Here is a 15,329-nt window from a genome sequence, read left to right as displayed (position 1 = left end):
GAGCTCCCTAAGGGCTGCAGCGCGCACGGCGGGACCCGGAGCAGCTCGGGGGGCTCGGGGGCGGCTCCGCGGAGGGGGCTGCGGGGCGGGAGCAGCTCGGAGGGCTCGGGGGCGGCTCCGCCGAGGGGGCTGCGGGGCGGGAGCGCGAATCCAACAGCGCAGGCTCCGGAGCACGGGGCTCCGGGACACACCCAGGATCCGGCCTCCCCCGGGACAGGCAGAGGCCGGGAGGGCCCAGGACAGCGAGGACGCTCCTGCCCCGAGCTGAGCAGATCAGCGGCCCCGCCCGGAGCCTCCAGGCCCTGCACACGGAGAGCTCCGTGGTTACTGCGGGGGCTGACTCCAGGGCTGCAGAGCTGGCCCCGCCACTGCGGTTGTTCCTCCTGGGGCCTCACGGGGTAAACAACCCCCACTGAGCCCTGCACCAGGCAGGGGCTGAGCAGCTCCCCCAAGTGCTAACACCTGAAAATCAGCACAACAGGCCCCTCCCCCAGAAGACCAGCTAGACAGACCAGTTCCAGGGAAGTTAAGGGACTTAAAGTACACAGAATCAGAAGATACTACCCCGTTTTTTTTCTTTGTTTGTTTCTTTGTTTTTGTTTTTGTTTTATGGGGTTTTTTTTTTTTTTTTTTTTTGGCTTCTTGATTTCTGTCTGCTTCCCCCACCCTTTTCTTTTTCCTTTCATTTTCTTTCTCTTTTTCTTCTTTTTTTCTTTTTTCTTTTTCTCTTTTCTTTCCTTCTTTCTCTCCTCTCTTTTTTCCTTTTCCCAATACAACTTGTTTTTGGCCACTCTGCACTGAGCAAAATGACTAGAAGGAAAACCTCACCTCAAAAGAAAGAATCAGAAACAGTCCTCTCTCCCACAGAGTTACAAAATCTGGATTACAATTCAATGTCAGAAAGCCAATTCAGAAGCACTATTATGCAGCTACTGGTGGCTCTAGAAAAAAGCATAAAGGACTCAAGAGACTTCATGACTGCAGAATTTAGATCCAATAGGGAAGAAATTAAAAATCAATTGAATGAGATGAAAAATCCAAACTAGAAGTCCTAACGACCAGGGTTAACGAGGTGGAAGAACGGGTGAGTGACATAGAAGACAAGTTGATGGCAAAGAGGGAAACTGAGGAAAAAAGAGACAGACAATTAAAAGACCAGGAAGACAGATTAAGGGAAATAAACGACAGCCTGAGGAAGAAAAACCTATGTGTAATTGGGGTTCCCGAGGGCGCCGAAACGGACAAAGGGCCAGAATATGTATTTGAACAAATCATAGCTGAAAACTATCCTAATCTGAGAAGGGAAACAGGCATTCAATCCAAGAAATAAAGAGATCCCCCCCCTAAAATCAATAAAAACCGTTCAACACCTCGACATTTAATAGTTAACCTTGCAAATTCCAAAGATAAAGAGAAGATCCTTAAAGCAGCAAGAGACAAGAAATCCCTGACTTTTATGGGGAGGAGTATTAGGGTAACAGCAGACCTCTCCACAGAGACCTGGCAGGCCAGAAAGGGGTGGCAGGATATATTCAGAGTCCTAAATGAGAAGAACATGCAACCAAGAATACTTTATCCAGCAAGGCTCTCATTCAAAATGGAAGGAGAGATAAAGAGCTTCCAAGACAGGCAGGAACTGAAAGAGTATGTGACCTCCAAACCAGCTCTGCAAGAAATTTTAAGGGGGACACTTAAAATTCCCCTTTAAGAAGAAGTTCAGTGGAACAATCGACGAAAACAAGGACTGAATAGATATCATGGTGACACTAAACTCATACCTTTCAATAGTAACTCTGAACGTGAACGGGCTTAATCACCCCATCAAAAGGCGCAGGGTTTCAGACTGGATAAAAAAGCAGGACCCATCTATTTGCTGTCTACAAGAGACTCATTTTAGACAGAAGGACACCTACAGCCAAAAAATAAAAGGTTGGAGAACCATTTACCATTCAAATGGTCCTCAAAAGAAAGCAGGGGTAGCCATCCTTATATCAGATAAACTAAAATTTACCCTGAAGACTGTAGTGAGAGATGAAGCAAAGGATCTATCCAAACAGAGTACTTAACAATCCTCAATATATATGCCCCGAATATGGGAGCTGCCAAATATATCAATCAATTAATAACCAGTGTTAAGACATACTTAGATAATAATACACTTATACTTGGTGACTTCAATCTAGCACTTTCTACACTCGATAGGTCTTCTCAACACAACATCTCCAAAGAAACAAGAGCTTTAAATGATACACTGGACCAGATGGATTTCACAGATATCTACAGAACTTTACGTCCAAACTCAACTGAATACACATTCTTCCAAGTGCACATGGAACTTTCTCCAGAATAGACCACATACTGGGTCACAAATCAGGTCTGAACCAATACCAAAAGATTCGGATCGTCCCCTGCATATTCTCAGACCATAATGCCTTTAAATTAGAACTAAATCACAACAAGAAGTTTGGAAGGACCTCAAACACGTGGAGGTTAAGGACCATCCTGCTAAAAGATGAAAGGGTCAACCAGGAAATTAAGGAAGAATTAAAATATTCATGGAAACTAATGAGAATGAAGATACAACCGTTCAAAATCTTTGGGATGCAGCAAAAGCAGTCCTGAGGGGGAAATACATCGCAATACAAGCATCCATTCAAAAACTGGAAAGAACTCAAATACAAAAGCTAACCTTACACATAAAGGAGCTAGAGAAAAAACAGCAAATAGATCCTACACCCAGCAGAAGAAGAGAGTTAATTAAGATTTGAGCAGAACTCAACAAAATCGAGACCAGAAGAACTGTGGAACAGATCAACAGAACCAGGAGTTGGTTCTTTGAAAGAATTAATAAGATAGATAAACCATTAGCCAACCTTATTAAAAAGAAGAGAGAGAAGACTCAAATTAATAAAATCATGAATGAGAAAGGAGAGATCACTACCAACAGCAAGGAAATACAAACGATTTTAAAAACATATTATGAATAGCTATATGCCAATAAATCAGGCAATCTAGAAGAAATGGACGCATTTCTGGAAAGCCAGAAACTACCAAAACTGGAACAGGAAGAAATAGAAAACCTGAAGAGGCCAATAACCAGGGAGGAAATTGAAGCAGTCATCAAAAACCTCCCAAGACACAAAAGTCCAGGGCCAGATGGCTTCTCAGGGGAATTCTATCAAATGTTTAAAGAAGAAACCATACCTATTCTACTAAAGCTGTTTGGAAAGATAGAAAGAGATGGAGTACTTCCAAATTCGTTCTATGAGGCCAGCATCACCTTAATTCCAAACCAGACAAAGACCCCACCAAAAAGGAGAATTACAGACCAATATCCCTGGTGAACATGGATGCAAAAATTCTCAACAAGATACTAGCCAATAGGATCCAACAGTACATTAAGAAAATTATTCACCATGACCAAGTAGGATTTATCCCCGGGACACAAGGCTGGTTCAACACTCGTAAAACAATCAATGTGATTCATCATATCAGCAAGAGAAAAACCAAGAACCATATGATCCTCTCATTAGATGCAGAGAAAGCATTTGACAAAATACAGCATCCATTCCTGATCAAAACTCTTCAGAGTGTAGGGATAGAGGGAACATTCCTCAGCATCTTAAAAGCCATCTACGAAAAGCCCACAGCCAATATCATTCTCAATGGGGAAGCACTGGGAGCCTTTCCCCTAAGATCAGGAACAAGACAGGGATGTCCACTCTCACCACTGCTATTCAACATAGTACTGGAAGTCCTAACCTCAGTAATCAGACAACAAAAAGACATTAAAGGCATTCAAATTGGCAAAGAAGAAGTCAAACTCTCCCTCTTTGCCGATGACATGATACTCTACATAGAAAACCCCAAAGCCTCCACCCCAAGATTGCTAGAACTCATACAGCAATTTGGTAGCGTGGCAGGATACAAAATCAATGCCCGGAAATCAGTGGCATTTCTATACACTAACAATGAGACTGAAAAAGAGAAATTAAGGAGTCAATCCCACTTACAATTGCACCCAAAAGCATAAGATACCTAGGAATAAACCTAAACAAAGAGCTAAAGGATCTATACCCTAAAAACTACAGAACACTTCTGATAGAAATTGAGGAAGACACAAAGAGATGGAAAAATATTCCATGCTCATGGATTGGAAGAATTAATATTGTGAAAATGTCAATGTTACCCAGGGCAATTTACACGTTTAATGCAATCTCTATCAAAATACCATGGACTTTCTTCAGAGAGTTAGAACAAATTATTTTAAGATTTGTGTGGAATCAGAAAAGACCCCGAATAGCCAGGGGAAGTTTACAAAAGAAAACCATATCTGGGGGCATCACAATGCCAGATTTCAGGTTGTACTACAAAGCTGTGGTCATCAAGACAGTGTGGTACTGGCACAAAAACAGACACATAGTTCAGTGGAACAGAATAGAGAATCCATAAGTGGACCCTGAACTTTATGGTCAACTAATATTCGATAAAGGAGGAAAGACTATCCATTGGAAGAAAGACAGTCTCTTCAATAAATGGTGCTGGGAAAATTGGACATCCACATGCAGAAGGATGAAACTAGACCACTCTCTTGCACCATACACAAAGATAAACTCAAAATGGATGAAAGATCTAAATGTGAGACAAGATTCCATCAAAATCCTAGAGGAGAACACAGGCAACACCCTTTTGGAACTCGGCCACAGTAACTTCTTGCAAGATACATCCACGAAGGCAAAAGAAACAAAAGCAAAAATAAATTATTGGGACTTCATCAAGATAAGAAGCTTATGCACAGCAAAGGATACAGTCAACAAAACTAAAAGACAACCTACAGAATGGGAGAACATATTTGCAAATGACCTATCAGATAAAGGGCTAGTTTCCAAGATCTATAAAGAACTTATTAAACTCAACAGCAAAGAAACAAACAATCCAATCATGAAATGGGCAAAAGACATGAAGAGAAATCTCACAGAGGAAGACATAGACATGGCCAACAAGCACATGAGAAGATGCTCCGCATCACTTGCCATCAGGGAAATACAAACCAAAACCACAATGAGATACCACCTCACACCAGTGAGAATGGGGAAAATTAACAAGGCAGGAAACCACAAATGCTGGAGAGGATGCGGAGAAAAGGGAACCCTCTTACACTGTTGGTGGGAATGTGAACTGGTACAGCCACTCTGGAAAACTGTGTGGAGGTTCCTCAAAGAGTTAAAAACAGACCTGCCCTACGACCCAGCAATTGCACTGTTGGGGATTTACCCCCAAAGATTCAGATGCAATGAAACGCCGGGACACCTGCACCCCGATGTTTCTAGCAGCAATGTCCACAATAGCCAAACTGTGGAAGGAGCCTCGGTGTCCATCGACAGATGAATGGATAAAGAAGATGTGGTTTATGTATACAATGGAATATTACTCAGCCATTAGAAACGACAAATACCCACCATTTGCTTCAACGTGGATGAGACTGGAGGGTATTTGCTGAGTGAAATAAGTCAATCGGAGAAGGACAAAAATTATATGTTCTCATTCACTTGGGGAATATAAATAATAGTGAAAGGGAATATAAGGGAAGGGAGAAGAAATGGGCAGGAAATATCAGAAAGGGAGACAGAACATAAAGACTCCTAACTTGGGAAACAAACTAGGGGTGATGGAAGGGGAGGAGAGTGGGGGGTGGGGGTGAATGGGTGATGGGCACTGAGTGGGGCACTTGATGGGATGAGCACTGGGTGTTATTCTGTATGTTGGCAAATTGAACACCAATAAAAATAAATTTATTATTTAAAAAAATAAAATAAAAAAATAAAACAATTGGTACCCAGGGGCACCTGGGTGGCTCAGTCATTTAAGCATCTATCTGCCTCCAGCTCAGGTCATATCCCCAGTGTTTTGGGATTGGGGCTCCCTGCTGAGTGGGGAGTCCGCTTCTCCCTCACCTTGCCCCCCCCCAATCCCTCAGCTGCTCACTCTTATGTACTCTGGCCCTCTTGCTCTCTCTCTCAAACAAATAAATAAAATCTTAAAAAAAAGTGATACCCAACTACTTGAAAGTGAACACATATTTGAGTGTAGAATTTACTTGTAGTGAATTCTCCATGTTTCTCCCATCTCACCATCCTCTCAGACTGAGGCTGAGGGCAACTATACCTCATGATAATAAAATCAGTCTAACAAACTGATACCCAGTGAAATAAGCCTAAAAGAGTGCAACAAAAGAGGCACATCACCGGAGGGCAGTCAGTAGAACCCAGCTTCTTGGATCTCATAAAAAGGAATGAGCATTAAAAAGCATTTTTAAAGTCAATTTGCAGAAATTGGACATTGCCTAAAAGAAAAAAATCTCCTAAAGTCCTCCTAACCTCTACTCTTCGAAGCCGTACCCCACATCATTCAGTTTAGATAATTCCTCCCTCCCCCCACATTCTCATAAGACCTCAGAAAGGCAAGGGAAAAGTGAGGCAAGTGAGATTAGTTTCATGGTGTTAGGCTACATGATTCTCCTCCTGTTTCTTTTACCCAACTTATTTCAAGTTCTGGGTCTGCTTTTAATGACTAATTGCTTCCAGCTTCTAAAGTGGTTCAACTAGCTTCATGTGAGGATTGCTTGAGAAAAGTAGAAAGGAGTTAAAATTACTAAGATTAAGAATGTAGAAACAATTTCTGTGGAAGAGAAGTTTAGACCAGTGGACTGGGGAGAGTAAGTAAGTAAGCAATGGATAAAGATGTGAGTGGGATAATGAATGGAGATAGGTTTTTGGGTTTAGAAAGGGTGTTTTAGTAAATGAAGTCTGATATGAATGGTGAGATCTGAGGAAATTATGACATCACAAGCACTAAAAAAAAAAAAGACTTGTTAAATAAACAATATCCTTTGAAAGGAGTTTAGGATTCTGAAAGAATGTACGTAGAATCAAATTGCTGGGAAGCTGAATGGGATTTCAGAAATATTAGAAATCAACTATTTCAACATTCTTGTTTTAAAGATGAAGCCACTTGAAGTCAAGAGAAGCTAAAGAATTGGTACCAGTTCATACTTCTCAGGTGCAGCAACAAGATGGGAAACAGGTATCCTAACTCCTGTGCACCTGCCATCTCCCTACTGCCCCTGGCCTGTGAGCTTAGCTTCTTCCTAAGAAGCATCCTCCTTAGGTTTTCCACATTTTCAAAATGGAATCATAAGGCCAAATAAAAGACAAAGCCAGAGACGACCTTAAACTTTTTTTTTTTTTCTTTTTTGACTTTAAACTTCTCTATATCAGCTTTGTGACATCTTCCCTGCCTTCTTGGTACAGCTTCCCTCTGCCCACTAACACAACACCCACACCAGCCCCTCTAGGTCAGCCTATGAGAAGCTGGCAACTCCTTTTAACTAATTGTTTAAAAAAAAAAAAAAAGGTGGGGTACCTGGGTGGCTCAGTGGTTGAGCATCTGTCTTTGACTCAGGGCATGATCCCGGAGTCCTGGAATTGAGTCCTACATCAGACTTCCTGCAAGGAGCCTGCTTCTCCCTCTGCCTGTGTCTCTGCCTCTCTCTGTGTGTGTCTCTCATGAATAAATAAATAAAATCTTTAATAAACAAATAAACAACAGTCTCCCCTATTACAAGGGCAGGTCTCAGGGATGAAGGCTTTTTTCTACTGAGAGGTCTTAGTGTAACGTGTTGCTAAGCCTGGTTCCATTGAGCAGTATTAAATCTTGAGGGGAAATGAGTCGAATGTTGGTAACAGACTAGAAGACTCTGAGAGTCTAACAGAGAGACAAGGGCAGACTTGTGAGGATGAAAGCAAATAAGAGATTTCATCTTCTATGTGATCTTTCAAAGAGCAGGAGCCAGAGCAGTGTGCACAGTTAAGATCCTGGCCTTGGGTCTTGGGCTCACATCCTACTCTGCTCCTTCCAGAAACTTGACCTTGGGAGCAACCTATGCCTCAGCTTCCTCACCCGGATTAGGAGCATTAAGTGAACTAATATATTTGGCACTCTCATCAATGTCTGGCATATAGTAGGTGCTACATGGTCATGATATATTTTTTTTTTAATTTATTTATGATAGTCACACAGAGAGAGAGAGAGAGAGGCAGAGACACAGGCAGAGGGAGAAGCAGGCTCCATGCACCCGGAGCCCGAGGTGGGATTCGATCCCGGGTCTCCAGGATTGCACCCTGGGCCAAAGGCAGGCGCTAAACCGCTGTGCCACCCAGGGGTCCCTATATTTTCATAGCAAATCAACAACTTTCCTAAAGCAATCAATCAACATTTAAGAGATTTTTTTTTTAACCTTGTCAACATAAAACAAGTATTTACAGAGAAGCTGACAGCCCAAGCAGGAAGCCGCCCCTCCCAATTCCTTCGACATACCTACTTGGGCAGAGTAGGCATTTGGTTTGAACAGGATCATTTGCTATAGAAAGACCTAATATGGGCAGCCCCAGTGGCGCAGCGGTTTAGTGCTGCCTGCAGCCTAGGGCGTGATCCTGGAGACCCTGGATCAAGTCCCGCGTCTGGCTCCCTGCATGGAGCCTGCTTCTCCCTCTGCCTGTGCCTCTGCCTCTCTCTCTCTCTCTGTGTCTCTATGAATAAATTAAAAAATCTTAAAAAAAAAAAAAAGACCTAATCTATATAACACCTACCCATGCCAAGAGTGAATAGAGCATCAAAGGAAACTCTTTCAAGGGATCCCTTTGGGTGTTTCAGGGCCAAGACTCTCCACAGATTGTTTTGTCCATCTGTATCACCTAAAGGGAGTAAATGACTTTAAAATTCTCCCAGATGGGGATCCCTGGGCGGCGCAGTGGTTTGGCGCCTGCCTTTGGCCCAGGGTGTGATCCTGGAGACCCGAGATCAAGTCCCACGCCGGGCTCCCGGTGCATGGAGCCTGCTTCTCCCTCTGCCTCTCTCTCTCTCTCTCCTCTCTCTCTCTCTCTCTGTGACTATCATAAATAAATAAAAATTAAAAAAAAAAAAAAAAAAAAGGGATCCCTGGGTGGCGCAGGGGTTTGGCGCCTGCCTTTGGCCCAGGGCGCGATCCTGGAGACCCGGGATCGGATCCCACATCGGGCTCCCGGTGCATGGAGCCTGCTTCTCCCTCTGCCTGTGTCTCTGCCTCTCTCTCTTTCTCTCTGTGACTATCATAAATAAATAAATATTTAAAAAAAATAAAAAAATAAAATAAAAATATAAAATAAAATTCTCCCAGATGCCACTGTAGGACGTTCTTTATTACTTTTCCTCTGCTCCAAAATGATTTTTTTTAAAGATTTATTTATTTGAGAGAGAGAGAGAGAGAACACACATGTCTGCATGTGATTTAGGGGAGGTGAAGAAGGAGAGAATCCCAAGCAGGCTCCCTGCTGAGCGTATAACTCTACCTAGGGCTGGATCTCAAGACCCTGAAAGCCTGACCGGAGCTGAAAAGAGTTCAATGCTTAACCAACTGAGCCATTCAGGTGCCCCTCCAAGATGAGTTTTAAGCCAACTCAATTATTTAAAAAAATAAAATAAAAATCCATGAATTAGGATTTTCTCAAGAAAATCCTTTTCTCAAGAGTCTGTTGACACATGCTGCCACTGAATGTGCTGAGGACAGAAAGAAAACAAAGATTATGAGCCCTGATTTGACCAATAGTTATTCTTTTAAATTAATACAATTTAGTCATGTTAAGAGAAAAATACAGAAACAAATGTAAAAAAAAAAAAGAAAGAAAGAAAGAAAGAAAGAAAGAAAGAAAGAAAGAAAGAAAGAAAGAAAGGTAAATGCATTAAAATTACAAAGAAGAAAGGTAGGCACTGTCATAGCTATGATCCTATTCTTGAACACAGTTAAAGAGAGGTCAGAGAGGAGGGGGCAAGAGCTATAGCTTTGAAATGGGACATATTTGGGTTCAATATGAAATATTACTTTTTGGTCGCATATGAGTTGTGTCAAGTAGGCAAGTTCCTTAACTTACAATTATAAAATGGGAAAAATAACATTTAACTCATAGACTGTTCTAAGAATTAAATATGCTAATATTCCTAACCAGTGCTTCCTTGATCACCAAAGACACTCATTAAATAGGAGCTATCATTGTGGAGTGCCATTAGTTGCAGGGGTCAGTGGGTGAGAGAATCACATTTCCATTGTTTTGAAATATATTCACTCTTGCCTCCCCTTTGTATATCATTTTGATTTGAGATTTAAACAAAAGTATACATAGCGCTACTGCCACTGTCAACACTTTAAAAAGTACCATGAAATATTCTGAAGGAATGTTTTAACCAAGGTCATTTACTTTCTATAGGTGGAGAGGGGAGTTCATGATATGTGTTATACACAGGGCATTTATGGAGTAGCTGCAATTCTTAAAGCAATTCAGAAATAATGATAATAATAACTCAAGATGGCTTCATTAATGTCTATAAAAATCAAAAGGCAAGAGAAAAATAACTAGGCCATTCCACTGAAACCTCATGTTAACATAAGAGTACCCTCGACATTCTCTAGTCAAAGATGACTGTCTTTAAAATTCTGAATAGGTCATGTGGGATTGTCATTTTAACCACAGATGTCCGCGTGTATCCTGGAGAGAAAAGGAGAATGCTTTTCGGAAATACACACATGGAACATAGGTGATACATGTAGAATCGAGACCAAGGTTTAAAGAGACCATGTGACACAACACTCGGTCCAATGAGTACATACAGAGCTGCAGTTTTTAAGACAGAAAAAGCAGGCTGAAAAAGTGAAACTCATTCAAATGGGGCAAAAAAGCAAGTATCTGAATTTTAGGGAAACCAAATCACCCCAAAATACCTCAGCAGCAATAGACCAAGGTATTTAAAATAAAACCCCTAGGCAAATTTCTCACTATTTTTATAAAATTCAGTTCTATTCTATGTTCTCCCAGGTTATAAAAGCATAATACATGGGCCTGGGGGGCTCAGTAGGTTAAGTGTCTGCCTGTGGCTCAGGTCATGATCTTGGGATCCTGGAATGGAGCCCCTCATCCTTGCTCAGGTTCCATCTCTGTGGGAAGCCTGCTTCTCCCTCTGCGCCCCCACCCCCTGCTTATACTCTCTGTCTCAAATAAATAAATAAAATCTTTTAAAAAAACGCATAATGAGAAGTTTTCTCTGTACACTCTCAAGAGTCCAAATTTTATATGCATAGCTATTATGGTGTCTATAGGAATAGACAAAGAGGAAATAAGGACAGTAAGTGTTATCAAGATCAAAGAAAAGTGAATTTCACAGTTCCATTAAACATTAACCTGGCTCAATGGGTAAGCCAAGTTCTTTTCATTTTATAAAGAAATACGAGTCATTACTAGATGTATCATTATCCTGCAGTACATACAGAGGACAGGTGGATGTTAAGGGAAGTGTGGAAAATGGCTTAGGAACTGAACTTGGGGATCCCTGAGTCGCTCAGTGGTTTAGCGTCTGCCTTCGGCCCAGGACATGATCCTGGAGTCCCGGGATGGAGTCTCACCTCAGACTCCCTGCATGCAGTCTGCTTCTCCCTCTGCCTGTGTCTCTGCCTCTCTCTCTGTGTCTCTCATGAATAAATAAATAAAATTAAAAAAAAAAAAGAACTGAACTTGATAATGGGCATAAATGAAGATTTCTATTTATTTTTTTTTAATTTTTATTTATTTATGATAGTTACAGAGAGAAAGAGAGGCAGAGACACAGGCAGAGGGAGAAGCAGGCTCCATGCACCGGGAGCCCGACGTGGGATTCGATCCCGGGTCTCCAGGATCGTGCCCTGGGCCAAAGGCAGGCGCCAAACCGCTGCGCCACTCAGGGATCCCGAAGATTTCTATTTAAATACAGTAACCTTCCACACCAATTTCAAAATTAGAACTAATTTGAGAGATAAACTGGTTAAATTTCACAGGGCTTAGGAGTAAAATCAGATAACCCCTTTTCAGCTGCTTTGTCATGATTTAAGGTGATAGTGTTTATAAGAAAAAAAAAGGTGATTTTCCAGTTCAATCTAAAATTCATCACTTTTTACCTCTTCTCTTTACCTGGATCATTTCTTGATCATTTATCCCATAGCCAATAGTCACATGTTCTCTGTCTTGCCCTTTCTCTGTCTTTCTTGCTCTTTCTCTCTTTCACACACACATACACTTGCACATATGTACTCACAGATACAAATAAACATGCTTCTTCAGGAAACAAATGACTCTGGTTTTCTGAATTCACTTCACTAGCAAATACAGGCCCATTGTCATGGATATGTTACTGATTTGGGCAAGTCAATCTGGGGCCTTTAGCTTGGAGTGGCTCTCACTGGCTTCCAAGAAAACAAGACCAGGACGTGGCCTTCTCCATGGACTGCAAAGGCACCCTGCATTCTTTGTTGTTGAACCTAAATAATGCTCTGGAGTTTGCTATTTAGAGTGAGGTGGAAGGAATGACATCATCTCATGTTCTTGTCAGTACTTCCCCTTTAATTTTAGAGACCAACGTCTTCAAGGCCAAGGCATCCAGTCTGCCACATTAGCAGCTGCAAAATCTTCAGTAGACTGAGTTCTGTGGGGTGATTTTGACTTCAGTTCTAGTTATCTAATTCTGAGCCTGGTTCTCACTCCTCACTGGGAGCTAATTTATATCCATTAAATGACTTTCTTTGTTTCTTAAGTTGAAAACAAAACAACAAACAAACAGCCAAAGTAGTAGAGAAGTAGAGGAGCTTAACATTTAAGCTGTTAGGTTTAGGCTTACAGACATGGGTTCAAATCCTTCCTCTTGACTTGGCTGAACCTTTCTTCCTATTGTATGATAGGTATAATAATACCTCAAAGGAATTGGTACCAGGCATTTAAGAGGAGATCAATACAGGAATTGGTGCCAGGCATTTAAGAGGAGATCAATACAGGAATTGGTGCCAGGCATTTAAGAGGTGATCAATACAGGAAAGTGTCTGTTACTTGTTTAAACACTTGAGGTGGGCTGTGGCCTTGGTAATTATATCCTTCCATTCTTGAGATGCAATTACTTGGGAGCTGATATTGTATCCTCCCCAGCCGGTGACCCCAATTTAGGAGCGAGAATTCATGGCCACACAGGTGAGAAGGTGATTGAGATGATCATTGAAGTCTAAAATCAAGAGTTAAGTTTTTGTGTTTTCAAAGCCAGTGTGCAAAAGCCTGCTCTCAGAATTCATGCAGCCAATATACAACCCGGATGACTGCTTACCTTTTCTTGCTTTTCATAGCTTTTTTTCAATCTCAGGCCACACTTCTTTTATTTTTTATTTTATTATTTTTTTATATTTTACTTATTTATTCATGAGAGACACAGAGAGAGGCAGACACAGGCAGAGGGAGAAGCAGACTCCTCACAGGGATCCCGATGTGGGACTCAATCCCTGAACGGGGATCATGCCCTAAGCCAAAGGCAGACGCTCAATCTCTGAGCTACCCAGGCATCCCACCACACTTCTTTTAGTGTCTTTTCTACCCCAGCCTTGTCCTGTGTTTATAGACATCTTATAAACCGTACCCCACAGTGAAAATTCCTCTCAGATGGAATTTTCAAGAGATGGCACTTGTAAGAGTGAAGCCATACTTGCTCTCTAGTCTGTCCAAAGTCAGTTGCCTTTGACACATCTCATTTGAGGTGTACCAGAAACTGAGGAATGTGGCTAATGATAGCTCCTATTTGGGTGGATTTAAGATACTGCTCTTTGAAGCTCACTTTGTAATGTTCATATTCTACATGTGCACTCTGGGGTGACCAAGGGTTCTTATATAGAGATGCTACCCCAGGACAATTCACACATTTGGTGCATTTGGACACTGTGCCCAAAATTGATACCTATGTTTGTGAGATTTAGTAAATAAAATACAGGACAACCAACTAAATTTGCATTTCAGACAACAAATATTTTTTTTCACTATAAGTATGTCCTATGCAATATTTAGCAACCTTCCAACCTAGATGTGGAACTGACTGTGCATTGAGTTTATAGTCTTTCAGGAGTTTTATAGATCAACCAGATTGGCCCACAGTATTTGAGTAGGACTAGAAGATAATCACTCCAACAGCTTTCCACACAGCAGCCTGGCTGACATTCAGCCAACTGATGCTAACCCTAACAAGTGGCACTGGTTGCTTAAACATTGAAATACACACGGGTTGGAAAAGAGATGGTGCCCTGGGGCTCCAAGAGTCTACCCTACAGCAGCCTTACCTCCTGCCATTCCCCAATGGAACCTCTGTATCTTCTCACTATTCATTACCTAAAAATGAATATGGTGCATGCCAATATGGATGGATCTAGAGGGTGTTGTGCTAAATGAGATAAGATAAAGACAAATGCCTTCTGTTCTCACATACATGTGGAACCTCCCCCCCCCCAAAAAAAAAAAAACACCTCACAGAAACAGAGGACAGATTGGAGGTCACCAGAGGCAGGAAATGGGGAATAAGGGAAAAGGGTGAAGGTGGAGGAAATGGGTGAGGTGGTCAAAAGGTACAGGCTTTCAGTTATAAGACTGATAAATTCTGGTGATAACATACAGCATGGTGACTAGAGTTAACCATATTGTGTTGCATATTTATTTATTTTTTTTTAATTTTTATTTATTGATGATAGTCACACAGAGAGAGAGAGAGAGAGAGAGGCAGAGACACAGGCAGAGGGAGAAGCAGGCTCCATGCACCGGGAGCCCGACGTGGGATTCGATCCCGGGTCTCCAGGATCGCGCCCTGGGCCAAAGGTAGGCGCCAAACCGCTGCGCCACCCAGAGATCCCTATGTTGCATATTTAAAAGCTGCAAGGGGAGTAGATCTTAAAGTTTTCCTCACAAGAAAAAATATGCGTAATTTTGTGAGGGGATAGATGTTAACTAAATTTGTTACAGTAATCATTTCATAATATATTCACACATCAAATCATTAGGCTGTACACTTGAAACTTATACAATATTATAGGTCAAGATACCTCGAGGAGGGAAGGATAGCGCTGGAAGTACAGAAAGTTGCATGAGCCTTCAAATAGAGCCAGAAGATAAATTTTGGTCTTGCGATCAGAGTTGTGACATGGGGACAGAGATTTCACATTGAGAATATTAAGATCTATTGGTTTTCATTAAATAATTCCCACTCCCCATATATTAACATTGCTCGGGTGAGCAATGTTATATCCCATGATATAATCAGAAACTTTAACATTATAGTATTTTGTTTCATCAGTTCCTGTTCCTCTCCATTGTGTCAAAACACACTTGATAAAGAAACTGACAGTAAACAAGTGCCCACAGTCCCCTAGCTGGTCAGTGGTTGAGCTGAGAGTGAAAGTGAAGGAGATCTCCACC

At 41.6% G+C, this 15,329-nt stretch overlaps 1 protein-coding gene across 26 annotated transcripts in view; it reads right to left on the bottom strand.

Moving 5' to 3' along the window:
- Nucleotides 1–15,329, bottom strand: part of FMN1 (formin 1) — a 433,864-nt gene that overhangs the window by 304,301 nt on the left and 114,234 nt on the right. The gene's annotated exons all lie outside the window — the stretch shown is intronic.

This window comes from Canis lupus, chromosome 32, assembly GCF_048164855.1.
Source record: "Canis lupus baileyi chromosome 32, mCanLup2.hap1, whole genome shotgun sequence".
Taxonomy (NCBI): Eukaryota; Metazoa; Chordata; class Mammalia; order Carnivora; family Canidae; genus Canis; species Canis lupus.
Note: the sequence above shows the minus strand (reverse complement) of the source record. Positions and strands in the feature narration are given on the sequence as shown.